Below are 20,382 nucleotides of genomic sequence, written 5' to 3' on the forward strand. Positions count from 1 at the left end.
GGGTTGTTTTGATTTGAATTTCCCTGATGATTAAAGATGTTGAACATTTTTTAAAGTGCTTCTCAACCCTTCAGTATTACTCAGTTTTGTGTGTGTGTGTGTGTGTGTGTGTGTGCGCGCGCACACACAAACACACAACTTAAAGGTGATTCAGAAAAAGGCTGTGCCCTCTTAACTGCCCAAGGAAAAGCAATCATGCCCAAGAAATGACAGTAGTGTTAAGAAAAGAAAAATGGTACAGATTTTTTTCCTCTTAAATAATCTGATCCAAGTTTGGGGGGGGTGCTACAGAAACTGCCATTAGTATTATGGTGTCGTTTTATGAGATTAAAGGTACATTGATGGAATCAAAAAAGCAAAAACATGACAAACAATACAAATCCTGTACTGTCCTCAAAAAGGTTTTGCAATTAATATCAGTACTCATTTTTGGAACAAAGAAAAACAAATCAGATCAGTGACTTTCATATTCAGTCAGTGCAGCCAGCAGAAATTTCTGATCGACAAATGCATGGATTCCTTTGAAGAAAAAGAAAAAAAAAACATAAGAAAAAGAAAAAAAATCACAAAACAAACTTTTTTTATTCAAAAATAACAAAGTTCTTGTAAGGTAAATAATGTATTTAGCATGAAGCATGAATTATTTTCATATAAATATAGAGAATAGAGAGAAGACTACACCTCTAACTTTTAAGCCCTTAAGCTTAGAGGCCCTTTGTTCTTTTTCTTTCTTTCTTTTTCCTTTTCCTTTCTTTTTTTCTTCTTTTTTTTTTGTTATTATTATTTTGTTTTTTGTTTTTTGTTTTTTAAGCAGGTGTTCTTCAGCGACAAATTCTGACTCTTGGGGGACTTACTCTGCAATATAAATTATCTTCATGCTCTGGTAGGGGCTTGGATGGTTGAGTTCTGTATGCCTTGTCTGCACTCAGCCTGACCCACTCTGATTCTCTACTGAAGAGTATGTCCTTCCCTATGTCTGTATGTATTTTAACACAACACAATAATTCGAGGGCAAACTTAGTGTGTAAGATAGACTCGAGAGAGTTATGGGATGCTTACTTGAGGAAAATCCTTACCGTGATCTGGTTCTAGGAAAAAGGCAGTGAATAATTATGCAAATTTTCGAGAAGAAGGGGAAACATGCTAATGGGCCTTACTTAAGGGTGAGGGTAAGAAATGGGTACATGGGTAGGAGGAAGTATGCCATCATGGGGTTGGATGGAGCAGCCCCGAGCGAGCAAGTGTTCTACTGTGACAGTATGATTGCGCAGTGAGGAGGGGGCTGGCCATCTCTGCCACTTCAGCACAGTGACCACCTTGGGACTAAGACCACCTAAATAGTGAGAGCTGAACAACAGCCAGACCATGTCACACAAGCCAGAAACTCCAGTTACCTTTGCAAAAAAAAAAAAAAAGTTTTTCCTTGAGGCCTGAACGAGAAATCCCTAAAACAATATGGACTCCCATCCAAATGCAGGGAACATTTAAAAACAAAAACACTACGGTGGCTCAGGGTCAGATATTTGGAAGAGAGAGGAAACTAAAGGGACCTTGAACTCTTAAAACAGGGCAGTAGTGAGCCTTTAAAGTTGTGTCCACCTGTCAGTCCCAGGTACCATGGCAACAGCGGCAGCCTGGAAGGTTATCTGGTGCACTTCCCCCTACCTAACCTGAGGGCAGCTTTTGGGTGGGAGGGGGCCACCCACTTTAGGGCAGGCTAGATTTACCTGCAGCCTGGGCTCTCTTAGTGTGAGGGTTCAGGGTTAGATGAGAGCACAGGTGTGTTTTCCACAAACCTCTGGTACCCAACAAGTCATCCACAGCTCTGGAACCCTGAACCACACTTTGGTTTCTGCTGTCAACTTACCAAGTCCAAAAGACCCCCACCCCCACTCCGAAGATGTTCAAACTCAGACCTGAAGGTAAAGGCAAGCACTCAGCACTGTTTCTGGCAGGGGACTTCTTCCGATGCAAACCCCACACAGGCTGTCTCCCCTCGGTTCATTTTTTCTGAAGGGGCAGAGGCCGCTTTCAGAGATAACAAGATGCAGTGTGTGTGTGTGATTTACTTTTCTGATCTCACTGAGATCTGGAAAACTATCTTATACAAGTGTGTTCTGAACCCCAGAACCACTCCGTTTGCATAAATACCTGATCGGGCAGCTTTCTAACTGTTATTTTCCTGAGCCTCCCTTGGCACCTTCGTTGGAATTTTCTGGAAGACTTGTTGGGGAAACTTTAGTAAGGGTACTTTTTTCTATTTTCCTTCTGTTTTGGGCAGCATACCCATTATGCATAACCAAAACAATGGCTCAATTGTGTTTAACTGTATATTTTGACCGTTGAGGCAAAAACAAAATCTTCAATGTGTATGTGGCTGTTTGTAGCGAAGAAGTCTGCTGAATGAGGCTGTCCGTGTCCTTAGTAAGCCAAGGGTCAGGAGGCACCCCTCTTTCCCCTCCCCCAAGAGCAGTAGAGAATTTAAACACAAGCCTATTTGTGAAAGAATATTTTGCTTAAGTGTAACTCACTTTAGTGTTGGACTTCCTTCTCAAATGTCAGGTGTTCTTTTAGCTTTCAAACTAGCCTGTGTATCCATTAGTCTGACAGATCTCCTGAGCATCATTAAAGGGATGTGGTGGGGTTTTTTGTTTTTGTTTTTCCTTGCATTTCTCCTGTGGGGAGAAGTGGCGGTTCATGTGTCATTCCAGTATCTCACGGACTCACATAGGGTGGGGGGAGGGGGAAGTGGGGAACTATAGCAATATTTGCAGATACTTTGGGAACACATAGCACCGCGACAACTGCTGGCTGTTAGCCCTCAGACACATTTAAGAGAAGAGAGAGACTCGCTTTCTTTTCTTAGGTGATACTCACATCCACGTGTTTTACCCTGCTCCTGACAGTCTTTCCTCATTCTCTAGTAGTTTTTTGAAAGGGTCTGCATCATACATAGGTTTTCTTTCTAATATATATCACCAAGCTCCTACTTCCCTCTGCATCTCCAGCCAGTATGTTTTTTTCAGGAGCTCTTTTAGTAAAGCTGGCTCTCTGAAACTAAAGCTGAACCAAACTCACACATGGATTGTGGCATAAGGAACCCGTGGTCAGGATGACTGGGGCAGGTCTCCATCTTGGGGCTGAGTCTTACACGGAGGGATGGGTCGGCGCCCTTTCCCAAGAGCAGGTTTTTCCTGTAGAGTCACTAGCCTGTCTATTACCACGGAGCTTTTTTGAAGGACAATTGCATTCTGTGGTGCCCAAACAAGAGATTGGGGGGGGGGGGTTGGTGCCTAGAGTCCCAACACAGCAGGCCCAAGTCACAATCAAGAGGGGACGTATGTGAGTATCACCTGTGTGCAATGTCCCAAGTCACCAATTTGGGTTTTATTGATGCCACTCCAACCTCTGGACTGTCCCTTGGGGGATGAAGAAGCCTATGACATGATGCCAGAGCCAGAGTTAGGGACGAGTGGCCGGAATGGGGAGTTTTCCCATATGTGGGATTAGACTAAATTCAGTGTGATTTCTCTTTGCCCTTTCAAACCTTATTCAGGTTGAGACTCATTTCTTTCTGGTGGATCACAGCTGCCCAGATGTGTAGATTGATCTCTATGTTCTATAGTGAAGTCCTTTTCTTTCATCTTCAGCAGGGTTTCTATTTCATTTTTATTTTGCCACCAAAAGAAAACATTGGAGCATAAGTCCCCTCTTGATTGTGACTTTCCAGTGTTGACAGTTCAGTTCTTTGTGTTGTAGGTCCCAGCCCACCAGTACTATATCAAACACTGATAGGCACATGATGCAGCACTGTGATCTAATTTAAATAATACTTTTTAAATTATTTATACTACTATATATAATATACATCAACACTTTTGCTATATAACCTAAGTAATAAAGCCCTTTTTATGGTTACCTGTCAGACTTTAGACTTTGGTTTCTATTGCAGTTAACACAGTTACAGAATTGTAATGGTGTCTTGGTTTTTTTTATTTTGTTTTTTGTTTTGTTTTGTTTCTTTTTTTTCCTTTGTAACGGAATGTGTAAATCAAAGTATATACATTGTGTGGTGTTCCTGCTTCTTGGGATGTCATGAGGAGTTACACACAGTATTCAGTGTTCTATATAGACCTGCCCACCTTTGTGAATTCATCTGTTAACTCCTCCTCCTTTGAGAGCACGCCAGCCATGGTGGCTAACTCCCAGAGTCCTCTCTCCTGCTGGCTATTCTTGAATTAAGCACAGACTCGTCCACTCGGTTGCTTTATCATGAATAATGGGTGTGACTTGGTCACTTTTCTACCCTCCAGCAAACAAGTGCTAGCTTCACTGACCAAAAATTAAGGAAGGAAAACACCATTTTTAAAACGATCCACCTTTTCATGGCCGAGACGGATGTTAGTCTACGGTGCTGCCTCGCGCTGCCGAGCCTCCAGAACGAGCCCGCTGTGGAATGACCATTTCTGACTTGCTGTGGGATGCTCACAAGCACCCTTCCTGTCTCGTTAGTATTGGAATCAAGACTCTTTATTTGGACTCAATACAGCAGTGTTCCTCCACTGTGTTGTTGCATTTGCAAAAGTAGAGAACATGCTTTCTCCACTCTTTTGCAAATAATTGATACTCCATATTGGATTCTCAAAAGACTTCGATACAGTGATCCTGTCAAACCTAGAAATTGTATTATCTTTTCATACTTGACTTCCCTGTTTCTTCTGTTTTAGAGAAAACATCACACTTTCGGTTACAGACACAGTCACCATTTCTAGAGTATGTGTGTTGAAGCCATCCAAGGTCATAGCTGGCTCAGCCAGCCTCACTCCATTGTTCTCACTGCCTGTTCTGCCATGGTGAACATGGGGAGAGAAAAAGAATTTGTGTGTGTCTGGGAAACAGCTACATCAACTTTTTTTTCTTTTTTACTACTCTGATTTTTATAACACTTCTGAGTTTTGTCCTAATTTTACAGAAAACAAGACCACATTGATAAAGCAGAAGACCATACGGTTTGTGGCTGAATCTTAGGGTAACCTGACCTTTCCTGGCCAACAGGTCTACATGGCCAAATTAATTTACAAGAGTAATAATTTCTTCAGAAGCCAATTTTTTTCTGTATTTCTATATAAAACTGCCAATATCATGAAGAGAAGGGGAGAACCGGAAAGGAGAAAGAAAATGATGTTCGGTGATGTTTGCATTAGCCTAAAGCAGCGGTGTGAAGATGGGTCCATCAGCCGAGCTCCAGGGACTTGGTGTTGCTTGGGAGGGATCCATACAGCATTTTACGTTCTTCATGTGTAATCATATTGCCAAACACAAACTACTTCATCATTTATTGTAAATAACACTTCCCCAGCCCTACCATAAAGTTCTGTGATGTATTGTCTTCCAGTTGCAATAAAAATTACTGAGTTGCATCAAAAAAAAAAAAAAAAAAGAATCCCTCCTTTGCCATATACATACAATTTGTCTGACCAAACTTGTCTTGAGACTTCATTTTCTTGTTGTGAAACTCTTAACAATAAGAAATTTAAACAAAGACATGAAGCAGATCTCTCTCTCTCTCTCTCTCTCTCTCTCTCTCTCTCTCTCTCTCTCTCACACACACACACACACACACACACACACACACACACACAAAGGGTGAAGTGTGGTTGAAACACACAGCTCTAAATGGGTATCTCCATCAAATTCCACTCCACAGAGCTCAGGAAGGCAGAGGGAGAATAACAGCCAGAGAGAATTGAAGACAGCAGGAGAATGAGGGCCTTTAAATCAACTGAGTAAAGCTCATATGAAATCACAGAAACTGAAGCAGCAATCACAGGGTTTGCATGGGTCTACACATATTTTATAGCCTTCAGTTTAGTTTTGTTTTTTTGTTTTTTGTGGAACAACCAAGTGAGACAATGAGTGGGTGTTTGACTCCTGTGCTTACTGTTATGACTCTTCCTTATCTTGGTTTGCCTTGCCTAACTTCGATGTGTTGGTTTTTGTTTGTCTTATATTTCATTTTGTTATGTTGTGTTGTTACCCTTTAGAAGCCTATTTTATTCTGATGTGAGACAGGAAGGGGGTGGATCCAAATGGGAGGGAAGTTGGGAGGAACTAGGAAGAATGGAGGAAGGGGAAACTAATCAGGATATATTTATGAGAAAAGAATCTATTTTCAATGAAGAAGAAAATATTAAAATACCAGAGAGAGACACACACACACACACACACACAGAGAGAGAGAGAGAGAGAGAGAGAGGAACTTGTGAGTGGGAACAAAGAGCAAACCAGGAAATAGTGTGTTTTTATGGTCTCTATTTGAGTTCCTTCCTTCAGTTTCCTGTATTGACTGTATTGACTGTATTGACTGTATTGAATCCTTGTCCACTCTTCAATGATTGATTGTAAGATAAAAAAAAGAAAAACTAGAGTAAACTCTTTTCTTAAAAGAAAACAAAATCCAAAAATAATAAAAAAAATATTCTGACATTCCAGAGAGAATAAGGCAAAGAGTTCTTTTTTTTTCAATTTCTTATTAGATATTTATTTCATTTACATTTCAAATACAATCCTGAAAGTCCCCTATACCCTCCCCCCTGCCCTGCTCCCCTATCTACCCACTCCCACTTCTTAGCCCTGGCATTACCCTGTACTGGGGCATATTAAGTTTGCAAGACCAAGGGGCCTCTCTTCCCAATGATGGTCAACTAGGCCATCTTCTGCTACATATGCAGCTAGAGACATGAGCTCTGGGAGTACTGGTTAGTTCATATTGTTGTTCCACCTATAGGGTTGCAGAACCCTTAAGGTCCTTAGATACTTTCTCTAGCTCTTCCATTAGGGACCCTGTGTTCTATCCAATAGACTGTGAGCATCCACTCCTGTATTTGCCAGGCACTGGCATAGCATCAGATGAGACAGCTATTTCAGTATCCTGTCAGAAAATTTTTGCTGGCATGTGCAATAGTGTCTGGGTTTGGTGGCTAATTATGGGATAGATCCCTGGGTGGGGTAGTCTCTGGGTAGGCCAGCCTATCTTCTTAGCTCCAAACTTTGTAACTCCTTCCATGGGTGTTTTGTTCCCGATTCTAAGGAGGAATGAAGTATCCACACATTGGACTTCCTTCTTGATTTTCTTGTGTTTTGCAAGTTGTAGCTTGGGTATTCTAATTTCCTGGGCTAATATCCACTTATCAGTGAGTGCCTATCTAGTGACTTCTTTTGTGATTGGGTTACCTCACTCAGGATGATATCCTCCAGATCCATCCATTTGCCTAAGAATTTCATAAATTCACTGATTTTAATAGCTGAGTAGTACTCCATTGTAAAAATGTACCACATTTTCTGTATCCATTCCTCTGTTGAGGGACATCTGGGTTCTTTACAGCTTCTGACTATTATAAATAAGGCTACTATGAACATAGTGGAGCATGTGTCCATATTAACAGTTGGAACATCTTCTGGGTATATGTCTAGGAGAGATATTGTGGGATCTTCCAGTAGTACTATGTCCAGTTTTCTGAGGAACCATCAAACTGATTTCCAGAGTGTTTGTACAAGCTTGCAATCCCACCAACAATGGAGGAGTGTTCCTCTTTCTCTACATCCTTGCCAGCATCTGCTGTCACCTGAATTTTTAATCTTAGCCATTCTGACTGGTGTGAGGTGGAAACTCAGGGTTGTTTTGATTTGCATTTCCCTGGTAATTAAGGATGTTGAAATTTTTTCAAGTGTTTCTCAGCCCATCAGTATTCCTCTATTGAGAATTCTTTGTTTAGCTCTGTACCACATTTTTGTTTTGTTTTGTTTTGTTTTTGTTTTATTTTGTTGGTTTTTTTTTATTAGGTATTTATTTCATTTACATTTCCAATGCTATCCCAAAAGTCCTCCACCCACTCCCCCACACACTCCCCCCCCCACTCCCACTTCTTGGCCCTGGCGTTCCCATGTACTGAGGCAGATAAAGTTTGCAAAACCAATGGGCCTCTCATTCCACTGATGGCTGACTAGGCCACCTTCTGATACATATGCAGCTAGAGTCAAGAGCTCCGGGGTACTGGTTAGTTCATATTGTTGTTCCACCTATAGGGTTGCAGATCCCTTCAGCTCCTTGGGTACTTTCTCTAGCTCCTCCATTGGAGGCCCTGTGATCCATCCAATAGCTGACTGTGGGCATCCATTTCTGTGTTTGCTAGGCCCCGGCATAATCTCATATCTGAATCCTTTCAGCAAAATCTTGCTAGTGTATGCAATGGTGTCAGCGTTTGGAGGCTGATTATGGGTTGGATCCCTGGATATGGCAGTCTCTATATGGAATTAGGTCTTCTTTGAAAGTCTGATAGAACTCTGCACTAAACCCATCTGGTCCTGAGCTTTTTTTCCTTGGGAGACTAGTAATGACTGCTTCTATTTTTTAAGGGGAAATGGGACTGTTAAGATCATTAATCTGATTTTGTTTTAACTTTGGTACCTGTTATCTGTTTAGGAATTTTGTCAATTTCATCCAGGTTTTCCAGTTTTGTTGAGTATAGCCTTTTGTAGTAGGATCTGATGATGTTTTGGATTTCTTTAGGTTCTGTTGTTATGTCTCCGTTTTCATTCTGATTTTGTTAATTAGGATACTGTCCCTGTGCCCTCTAGTTAGTCTGGCTAAGGGTTTATCTATCTTGTTGATTTTCTCAAAGAACCAGCTCCTGGTTTGGTTGATTCTTTGAATAGTTCTTTTTGTTTCCACTTGGTTGATTTCAGCCCTAAGTTTGATTATTTCCTGTTGTCTACTCCTCTTGAGTGAATTTACTTCCTTTTTTTCTAGATGTTTTAGGTGTGCTCTCAAGCTGCTAGTGTGTGCTCTCTCTAGTTTCTTTTTGGAGGCACTCAGGGCTATGAGTTTTCCTCCTAGGACTGTGTTCATTGTGTCCCATAAGTTTGAGTATGTTGTGGCTTCATTTTCATTAAACTCTAAAAAGTCTTTAATTTCTTTCTTTATTTCTACCTTGACCAAGGTATTATTGAGTAGAGTGTTGTTCAATTTCTACGTGTGCTGCAGACCCTTCTTGGTCTCCTGTCGGCACAGAAAGGGTTTCTAGTTGCAGGTGAGCAAAGAGTAGGTGAATGACAAACATAAGGGACAGGAGAGAGTGTGTAGAATCTCAGTGTAATGTCACAAAGTGAACACCAGTCTTATATAATACATAAAACAAAGGGGTAAGATGTCACAGCAGGCAAAGTACATTGAAGTTAACTGACACAAAACAAAGGAATGACTTCAAAAGGACTTACAGGAACCAGGTAATATTTACAGTAAAGATAAAACAGCCCTACCTAGGGTCAGCTAATGATAGGTAAGGATTTCACACCCTAGTCACAATTTGTGCTACTCCTTTGAGTTTGTGAATGCTAGCACCAGGGGGTTCTGCTCTAGCAGACCTTCTCATGAATAATGCAAGTGGATGTAGCATTCAAACCCTTTCTTTTGTTATTTTTAGCCAAATTCCAGAATATCCTGCCTTGTCATAGCTACAAATCTCAGAAGAACTCTAAAGATGAATGGAAACAATGATTCAAAGTTTGCATTCTTGGAGTTTTAAACCAAGGATCATATCCTAACTCTATAGGCATCAAAACATAAGCAGGTCTCTTTAACAAACTCATAACAGCAGATTCCAAATCTAAATTAGGATCTACACAATTAGTTAATTGACAAGAATTACAATGAATATGAAAAGACTTGTCAAGATTGGTGATCTTAACTATTAAAATTATCTAACAATATAGCAAACAGGTAAGGTACACAAGCATTTACAGCTATAGGGGAGTTGGCCTGAATGGCCAAAACCAGTGTCTCTGACAAAATCTTGTCCAATACACTGTAGCAGTTCCTCTGCCTCACAAGTCAGCTTTTTTAGTTGTCCCCAAGTTGACACCACATCAGCTCTCTTTGTTGTAGCCCATGGCAGAGATAGGAAGAGTTTCTTCATTCTACTTGCAAGTGGCTGCTCTCCCTGATTCCTCTTTCTCTGTGTGCTCAATACAGGTTTCCTGTCACCACTGTCAGGGCACTCAGGAACTCACAGGTCTGCCTGTCACACAAATCATTCTGGAAGCTAGCATGCTCCTGCAGCATTCTGTGGAAAAAACAAAAACTTTGCCCCCTTTCCCCCACATTAAATATCTGAACAGGTTCATGCCATATGCCAATAAGTGGATCCTTTTCATTTCACCTAGACATGGTTATGTCTAGTTTTAAGATACTATAAGGCATTTAGTAAGTTCTTTGATATCCAAATTTTAAAATTTTAAAATTAAAAATGTGATTTAAATAATGTGCACGGAGATATAATTCCTCCCCTTCTTTGTTTTTTAAGAAGATATAGATTTTAAAGTTTCACAATACCTTGTCTTTGAGAATTATTAAATTGTTGACAAAACATCTCAAATACTTGACTGTTATAGTCAGTTTCAATATCTGTTTTAATCTGATTTGGAACACCAAGTATAAAAAAAATTTAACATAGGCAATGGCTAACTACACTTTTAGTTGTTTCTTTTGTACAGCAGTTGTAACTAGAAAGCCTGAAAAGGTATCAATAGTCACATGTACATATTTTATTTAATTAATTATTTATTTAATCAGAAATAAGAGTATCTATTTGCAATAAATGATTAAGTATAAGCCCTCAAGAATTAACACCATTATGTGGGAACAGGTAGAAACTGAGGACACTGAGAACAAATTTTTACAATTTGACATGCACATTTTTCTAAATACCAAGATATTATCTTAAGCCATTACTAATTTAATGATGTAAAGAAATGAAATTATATGACCAATTATTTTTATGTAAGCTCTATAATCTGCCTGAGATATAAATCTAGCATGGAATTGCCTTAAGAGGTCTTGTCCAGGCAATCTAGAACAAATACTTAAATGTCCAAAAACAGTCTTCTTAAAAGAACAGCATTTTTTTCTTATGAGTTGTATATGCATAAACAATTGCAACATTGTGGATTCATAGTATCTGAGGGATAAACAATTTTAAGAAATTGTAAGCTTTGAGCTTTGCTCCTCTTGCAGTAAGGACAGATTCTACAATTTAAGTTTCTTTTGCAATATTAGACGATATCTATAACTTTGGGAAAGCAAAACCCAATTTTAAAACAATTTATCATCTTTAAAATCAATACTAGAAACAATACTATCATGTTACAAAGTTTGGCTGCCAATTTATACCTATGAATGCATGACAATGCAAATGTTAGTGCCTCATGTTGGCTTTTTATTATTTATGCTGTTATTGAAGATCAGCCTCAGTCCGTGGTGATCTGATGCATGGGATAATTTCAATATTTTTGTATCTGTTGAGGCCTGGTTTTGACCGATTATATGGTCAGTTTTAGAGGAGGTACCATGAGGTACTGAGAAGAAGGTATATCCTTTTGTTTTAGGATAAAATGTTCTGTTACTATCCATGGGTCTCTGCTTAGTTTCTGTTTCCAGGATCTGTCCATTGGTGAGAGTGGGGTATTGAAGTCTCCCACTATTATTGTGTGAGGTGCAATGTGTGCTTTGAGCTTTACTAAAGTTTCTTTAATGAATGTGGCTGTCCTTGCATTTGGAGCATAGATATTTAGAATTGAGAGTTCCTCTTGGTAGATTCTATCTTTGATGAGTATGAAGTGCCCCTCTTTGTCTTTTTTGATAACTTTGGGTTGGAAGTCAATTTTATTCTATATTAGAATGGCTAATCCAGCTTGTTTCTTTGGACCATTTGCTTGGAAAACTGATTTCCAGCCTTTTACTCTGAGGTAGTGTCTGTCTTTGTCCCTGAAGTGGGTTTACTGCAAGCAGCAGAATGTCGGGTCCTGTTTGTTTAGCCAGTCTGTTAGTCTATGTCTTTTTACTGGGGAATTGAGTCCATTGATGTTAAGAGAAATGAAAGAAAAGTAATTGTTCCTTCCTGTTATTTTTGTTGTTAAAGTTGGCATTCTGTTCTTGAGGCTGTCTTCTTTTAGGTTTTTGAAGGATTACTTTCTTGCTTTTTCTAGGGTGTAGTTTCCATCTTTTTGTTGGTATTTTCCCATTATTATCCTTTGAAGGGATGGATTCATGGAAAGATAATGTGTGAATTTGGTTTGGTGGTGGAATACTTTGGTTTCTCCATCTATGGTAATTGAGAGTTTGGCCAGGTATAGTAGCCTGGGCTGGCATTTGTGTTCACTTAGTGTCTGTATAACATCTGTCCAGGATCTTGTGGCTTTCATAGTCTCCGGTTAGAAGTCTGGTGTAATTCTAGTAAGCCTGCCTTTATATGTTACTTGACCTTTTTCCCTTATTGTTTTTAATGTTCTGTCTTTATTTAGTGCATTTGCTATTCTGATTATTATGTGTCGGGAGGAATTTCTTTTCTGGTCCAATCTATTTGGAGTTCTGTAGGCTTCTTGTATGTTCATGGGCATCTCTTTCTTTAGGTATAGAAAGTTTTCTTCTATCATTTTGTTGGAGGTATTTGTGGCACACACCTTTAATCTCAGCACTTGGGAAGCAGAGGCAGGGGGATTTCTGAGTTCGAGGCCAGCCTGGTCTACAGAGTGAGTTCCAGGACAGCCAAGACTACACAGAGAAACCCTGTCTCAAAAAAACAAAAACAAAACAAACAAACAAAAAAATCTTCATTCTCATCTACTCCTATTATCTGTATGTTTGGACTTCTCATTGTGTCCTGGATTTCCTGGATGTTTTGAGTTAGGATCTTTTTGAATTTTGATTTTCTTTGATTTTTGTGTCCATGTTCCCTATGGAATCTTCTGCACCAGATGGCAAAAGGCATTCTCTCTTCCATCTCTTGTATTCTGTTGCTGATGCTCACATATATGGTTCCTGATTTCTTTCCTAGGGTTTCTATCTCTAGAGTTGTTTCCCTTGGGTTTTTTGTCAATATTTCTACTTCCATTTTTATATTTTGGATGGTTTTGTTCAATTCCATCACCTGTTTGGTTGTGTTTTCCTGTAATTCTTTAAGGGGTTTTTGTGTTTCGTCTTTAAGGACTTCTACCTCTTTATCAGTGTTTGCCTGTAGTTCTTTAAGGACTTCTACCTATTTAGCAGTGTTCTCCTGTAATTCCTTGAGGGACTTTTGTGTTTCCTCTTTAAGGGCTTCTACCTGTTTAGCAGTATTCTCCTGTAATTCCTTGAGGTTTTTTTTTTTTTTTTTTTTTTTTTGCTTCTTCTTTAAGGGCTTCTACCTCTTTAGCAGTGTTCTCCTATATTTCTTTAAGTGAGTTAATAATGCCCTTCTTAAAATCTTCTACCACCATCATGAGATATGATTTTAAATCAGAGTCTTGCTTTTCAGGTGTGCTGGGATATCCAGGACTCACTGTGGTAGGCATACTGGGTTCTGATGATGCCCAGTGTTCTTGGTTTCTGCTAGTAAGATTCTTATGTTTGCCTTTCGCCATCTGGTAATCTCTGGTGTTAATGTTCAAGCTATCTCTGGCTGTAGCTTGTTCCTCTTGTGATTCCGTTAGCCTCTGTCAGCACTCTGTCACACCCAGTGGTCCGAGCACTCTCTGCATTCAAGCTCTCCCCTTACAGAGCAGGTGTCCAGAAGTCTGGAGCTCTGATCCACCTCCTGAGTGCTGGTGTCAGAGCCCGCCCTGTAGGCTGACTCTCCTCTGGCAAGGAAGGTGCCCAGTGGTCTGGGTCTCAGCTCTGCCTTCTGGCTGAGGATGAAGGGCCGAAGGTAACCTGTCTAAGAAGCTCTGTTGCTTCTGTCACCCACGTGCTCTCCAGTGATCAAGAGGTCCTGGTTGTGCTAGGAGTCCTGCAGTTTGGAGAGTCCTCTGGGGCCCTCAACGCCCTTGGCCAGGTTCACACAGAAGATGGCAGGGCTGGCCCTGACCTGAACGGATCCCAGCCTCTGGTCAGGTGGGGTTCCTTTGTCCCTGTTCCTGCTGGCACAAGACCCTCCACGATTCTTTGGAGCTGATGTTGAGTTCCACTCACCTGTGATCCCGAGGTGATCCTGAGGTCCTGTGGCATGGAGAGTACTCTAGGGCCTCTGGTGGCCTCCGGCTGGTTCAGGCAGAAGACCAAGAGTTCTTATATGTACCCAAAGACACAAGTTAGAAAACCAGAATAATTATAGCCATTTTCTGAATATTTGCTGAAATTATAAATAGTTCAGAAGTAAAATGGCCAAGTAAATTGTGACTTAATCTGTACAATAGTACACACCAATGAAAAATAACCTACATCTATAAGAAATTAATTAGATGTGTCTCATAAATATAGAAGCAAGCAAGTACATGTTTATTGTGTTTATGTTACACTCAAGATTATTATTAAACTACTGCCATCCATATCAGACTAGTGGCTACCTCTAGCAGAACAGATTACAGAGGATGGAGGTAAAATGTCAATATTCACTGAGGAGTTTTGATAGAGTTCAATGGTAGAGCACTTGACTAGAATGTGCAAGGCCCTGGACATGGTTTTCACCATCTAAAACATCATTGGGTATATACACATAGTCAACTCCAATGAGGCATACAGGAGATAGCACTTGAGTCTATATGTCTATAGCATACAATGGTAAATTTCATAATTCCAGATACTTCACTTCATTGTTAAGATAAGAAAATTGACATCAAGGGAGGGGATATTTCTCCAAGGAAGAAAGTGAAAACGCCAGGAAGAAAAGGAAGCCACCAAAACTGACTACTTTAGAAACCCATTATATAAGAAAGAAAGAAAGAAAGAAAGAAAGAAAGAAAGAAAGAAAGAAAGAAAGAAAGAAAGAAAGAAAGAAAGAAAGAGAGAGAGAGAGGAAAGAAGGAAGGAAGGAAGGAAGGAAGGAAGGAAGGAAGGAAGGAAGGAAGGAAGGAAAGAGAAGAAAGAAAGAAAGAAAGAAAGAAAGAAAGAAAGAAAGAAAGAAAGAAAGAAAGAGAGAAGGAAGAAAGAAAGAGAGAAAGAAAGAAAGAAAGAAAGAAAGAAAGAAAGAAAGAAAGAAAGAAAGAAAGAAAGAAAGAAAGAAAGAAAGAAAGGAAGAAACCCACTATACATAAAATAAACAAATCACTGTTGGTGTCACTGTGACATAAAAGAAGGCAAATGGAAGCAAAGATCAGGTTAAGCTGGTTGTTTCTCATGATGTTTTCATTCCTTGGATGAACTTCATCCTATTAAACCCCATTTACATTGTAATAGAGCTTCAGTGGTTTAGTCTTTGCTAATTAGAAATTTAATGGCAATTTAGTAGTTACCTGTAACTCAGCAATGCCTTCCTTTAAAGGTCTGGTAAATTAGCAGTAGAAACACAGAAATGATAAACTTGCAATTCTTTTTTTTTTTTTTTTTTTGCATTTGATTTTTTTTAATTAGGTATTTTCCTCATTTACACTTCCAATGCTATCCCAAAAGTCCTCCATACACTCCCACCAACCCACCCCCACTTTTTGGCCCTAGTGTTCCCCTGTACTGGGGCATATAAAGTTTGCAAGACCAAGGGGCCTCTCTTTCCAGTGATGGCCTACTAGGCCATCTTTTGATACATATGCAGCTAGAGTCAAGAGCTCCGGGGTACTGGTTAGTTCATATTGTTGTTCCACCTATAGGGTTGCAGTTCCCTTTAGCTCCTGGGGTACTTTCTCTAGCTCCTCCATTGGGGGCCCTGTGATCCATCCAATAGCTGACTGTGAGCATCCACTTCTGTGTTTGCTAGGCCACGGCATTGTCTCACAAGAGACAGCTATATCTGGGTCCTTTCAGCAAAATCTTGCTAGTGTATGCAATGGTATCAGCGTTTGGAAGCTGATTATGGGATGGATCCCTGGATATGGCAGTCTCTAGATAGTCCATCCTTTCATCAGAGCTCCAAACTTTGTCTCTGTAACTCCTTCCATGGGTGTTTTGTTCCCAATTCTAAGAAGGGGCACAGTGTCCACACTTTGGTCTTCGCCCAAAAACTTAGGATACCCAAGATATAAGATACAATTTGCTAAACACATGAAACTCAAGAAGAACAAAGACCAAAGTGTGGACACTGTGCCCCTTCTTAGAATTGGGAACAAAATTTGCAATTCTTAAAAGAAGCAGAACTTAAGCAACACTAAGCACCTTTAGAAATGCTTTTAAAAAATCTGTTCATCCCTTATGGACAGGAATGTGCGTTTCACTAACACACCAGACATAATTGATAACGTTCTATCTCTATCCCTAAAAAATTGAATCCTATCTCTACTGAAGCAGTGTCATTATTTTGTAATTATTTATTTAAATCTTGATTTTCGAAGGTAGACTGTAATTTCTTGGAATCTCTTGCTCTGATCAGTGAATGTGTAGTAATTAGGAACGACTAGATCTGAGAGCTTGCCTGGAAGCAGAGAACATCTAGAAAGGAATTTGAGATAAACAGGAGATGTTAGCCTTTAAATCTATGTCCAAAAATCACAGCATTTACAGGCAGTGGGACATAGTAGAATCAGAAAATAGCAAGTAGGTTTTTTTTTTGTTTGTTTGTTTGTTTTTGTTTTTTATGGATAGACTATGAGGCAAGGATCAACAGAGAAGGAAATATGTAAAAGCTAAAGTAGTTTAGTACCAGGACAAAAGGGACCTTGTAAGAAGTCCTGTTAGGATTTTATTGTTTAGCAAGTGACAATTGATTGAAGTATTTTAAAGAAGGGAAGTAAGATGATTTTATTCTCTTTAAAATGGCTTCAGTGGTAGAGGATGTACCTAGTCCTGAAATGATATGAGGTGCCAGGATGGGTTGGTACTCAGAGTAGAAGGGGAGGAGATAGGGATAGAGGATGTTTGGCAAGGGGACTGGTAGGAAAGGGGGACCTGGAATCAGAATGTAAAATGAATAAATGAATGAATGAATGAATGAATGGATGGATGGATTGATGGACAATGTTGCCATTCACTGAATTACAGAGAGTGACTTGAGAAGAAGCTTAGCCTTTTTCCTTACTGCTTTTAATATTCTTTCTTTGTTTTGTACATGCAGTATTTTGATCATTATATGACGAGAGGAATTTCCTTTGTGGTCTAATTTATTTGGAGTTCTGTAGGCTTCTGGTATGTTCACGAGCATCTCTTTCTTTAAGTTAAGGAAGTTTTCTTCTATAATTTTGTTGAAGATATTTACTGGCCATTTAAGCTGGGAATCTTCACTCTTGTCTATACCTATTATCCTTAGGTTTGATCATCTCATTATGTCCTGGACTTTCTAGATGTTTTGGGTTAGGAGCTTTTAGCATTTCACCTTTTCTTTGACTGTTTTGTCATTGTTTCCTATGATATGTTCTTCAACTAAGATTCTCTCTTCTATCACTTTTATTCTGTTGGTGATGCTTATATCTATGACTCCTAATCTCTTTCTTAGGTTTGCTATCTCCAGAGATGTCTCCCTTTGTGATTTCTTTTTTATTAGGTATTTATTTCATTTGCATTTCCAATGCTATCCCAAAAGTCCCCCACATGCTCCCCCACACACTCACCCACCCACCCACTCCCACTTCTTAGCCCTGGCGTTCCCCTGTACTGAGGCAGATAAAGTTTGCATGACCAATGGGCCTCTCATTCCACTGATGGCTGACTAGGCCATCTTCTGATACATATGCAGCTAGAGACAGGAGCTCTGGGGGGTACTGGATAGTTCATATTGTTGTTCTACCTATAGGGTTGCAGATCCCTTTAACTCCTTGGTTATTTTCTCTAGCTCCTCCATTGGGGGCACTGTGATTCATCCAATAGCTGACTGTGAGCACCCACTTCTGTGTTTCCTAGGCCCCGGCATAGCCTCACAAGAGACAGCTATATCAGGGTCCTTTCAGCAAAATCTTGCTAGGGTGTGCAATGGTGTCAGTTTTTCAGAGCTGATTATGGGATGGATCCCTGGATATGGCAATTTCTAGATGGTCCATCCTTTCGTCTCAGCTCCAAACTTTGTCTCTGTAACTCCTTCCATGGGTGTTTTGTTCCCAATTCTTTTATTTATTTATTTATTTTTATTTTATTAGGAATTTATTTCATTTACATTTCCTTTTTTAAATTTATTTTTTTAATTAAGTATTTTCCTCATTTACATTTCCAATGCTATCCCAAAAGTCCCCCATACCCACGCCCCCACTCCCCTACCCACCCACTCCCCCTTTTTGGCCCTGGTGTTCCCCTGTACTGGGGCATATAAAGTTTGCAAGTCCAATGGGCCTCTCTTTCCAGTGATGGCCTACTAGGCCATCTTTTGATACATATGCAGCTAGAGACAAGAGCTCCGGGGTACTGGTTAGTTCATAATGTTGTTCCACCTATAGGGTTGCAGATCGCTTTAGTTCCTTGGGTGCTTTCTCTAGCTCCTCCATTGGGGGCCCTGTGATCCATTCAATAGCTGACTGTGAGCATCCACTTCTGTGTTTGCTAGGCCCAGGCATAGTCTCACAAGAGACAGCTATATCTGGGTCCTTTCAGCAAAATCTTGCTAGTGTATGCAATGGTGTCAGCATTTGGAAGCTGATCATGGGATGGATCCCTGGATATGGCATTCACTAGATGGTCCATCCTTTTGTCTCAACTCCAAATTCTGTCTCTTTAACCCTTTCCATGGGTGTTTTGTTCCTGACATTTCCAATGCTATCCCAAAAGTTCCCCACCTGCTCCCCACCAGCTCTGCCCCCACTCCCCCATCCACCAACTCCTACTTCTTGGCCCTGGCATTCCCCTGTACTGAGGCAGATAAAGTTTAAAGACCAATGGGCCTGTCTTTCCACTGATGGCCAATTCTAATAAGGGGCAAAGTGTCCACACTTTGGTCTTCATTCTTCTTGAGTTTCATGTGTTTTGCAAATTGTATCTTACATCTTGGGTATTCTAAGTTTCTGGGCTAATATCCACTTATCAGTGAGCACATATCATGTGAGTTCTTTTGTGATTGGGTTACCTCACTCAGGATGATGCCCTCCAGGCCCATCCATTTGCCTAGGAATTTCATAAATTCATTCTTTTTAATAGCTGAGTAGTACTCCATTGTGTAAATGTACCACATTTTCTGTATCCATTCCTCTGTTGAGGGGCATCTGGGTTCTTTCCAGTTTCTGGCTGTTATAAATAAGGCTGCTATGAACATAGTGGAGCATGTGTCCTTCTTACCGGTTGGAAAATCTTCTGGATATATGCCCAGGAGTGGTATTGCGGGATCCTCCAGTAGGACTATGTCCAATTTTCTGAGGAACCACCAGACTGAATTCCAGAGTGGTTGTACAAACTTGTAATCCCACCAACAATGGAGGAGTGTTCCTCTTTCTCCACATCCTTGCCAGCATCTGCTGTCACCTGAATTTTTGATCTAAGCCATTCTGACTCAGGAATCTCAGGGTTGTTTTGATTTGCACTTCCCTGATGATTAAGGATGTTGAACATTTTTTTAGGTACTTATCAGCCATTCGGTATTCCTCAGGTGAGAATTCTTTGTTTAGCTCTGAGTCCCATTTTTTAATGGGGTTATTTGATTTTCTGGATTCTATCTTCTTGAATTCTTTATTGTGATTTCTTTATTGTTTCTACTTCCATTTTTAGATCCTTGATGGTTTTATTCCTTTATCTGTTTTCTTCTGTTTTCCTGTAATTCTTTAAGGGATTTTTGTGTTTCTTTTTTAAGGGCTTCTACCTGTTTACCAGTGTTCTGTATTTCTTTAAGGGAGTTATGTCCTTAAAATCCTCTATCAGCATCATGAGATGTGATTTTAAATACACATCTTGCTTTTCCAGTGTGTCATGGTATCCCAGACTTGCTATTGCAGGTGGGTTTGCAAGCTGGTACAACCACTCTGGAAATCAGTTTGGCAGTTCCTTAGAAAAATTTCCTGAGCACCCAGATATACCACTCCTGGGCATATTCCCAGAATATGTTCCAACATATTGCAAGGACACATGCTCCACTATGTTCATAGCAGCCTTGTTTATAATAGCCAGAAGCTAGAAAGAACCCAGATGTCCTACAACAGAGGAATATATACAGGAAATATGGTACATTTACACAACTGAGCATTACTCAGCTATTAAAAACAATAAATTCATGAAGTTCTTTGGCAAATGGATGGAACTAGAAAATATCATCCTGAGTGAGGTAATCCAATCACAAAAGAACACACTCACTGATAAGTGATAGTATGCACTCACCAATAAGTGCATATTAGCCCGGAAGCTCAGAATATCCAGGATACAATTCACCAACCACATGAAGCTCAAGAAGAAGGAAGACCAAAGTGTGTGTGCTTCTGTCCTTCTTAAAAGGGGGAACAAAATACTCATGGAAGGAAGTATAGAGACAAAGTGTGGAGCAGAGACTAAAGGAAAGGCCATCCAGCGTCTGACCCACTTGG

Source organism: Mus caroli, unplaced genomic scaffold, assembly GCF_978045245.1.
Source record: "Mus caroli unplaced genomic scaffold, Mus_caroli_1 scaffold_5, whole genome shotgun sequence".
Classification (NCBI taxonomy): Eukaryota; Metazoa; Chordata; class Mammalia; order Rodentia; family Muridae; genus Mus; species Mus caroli.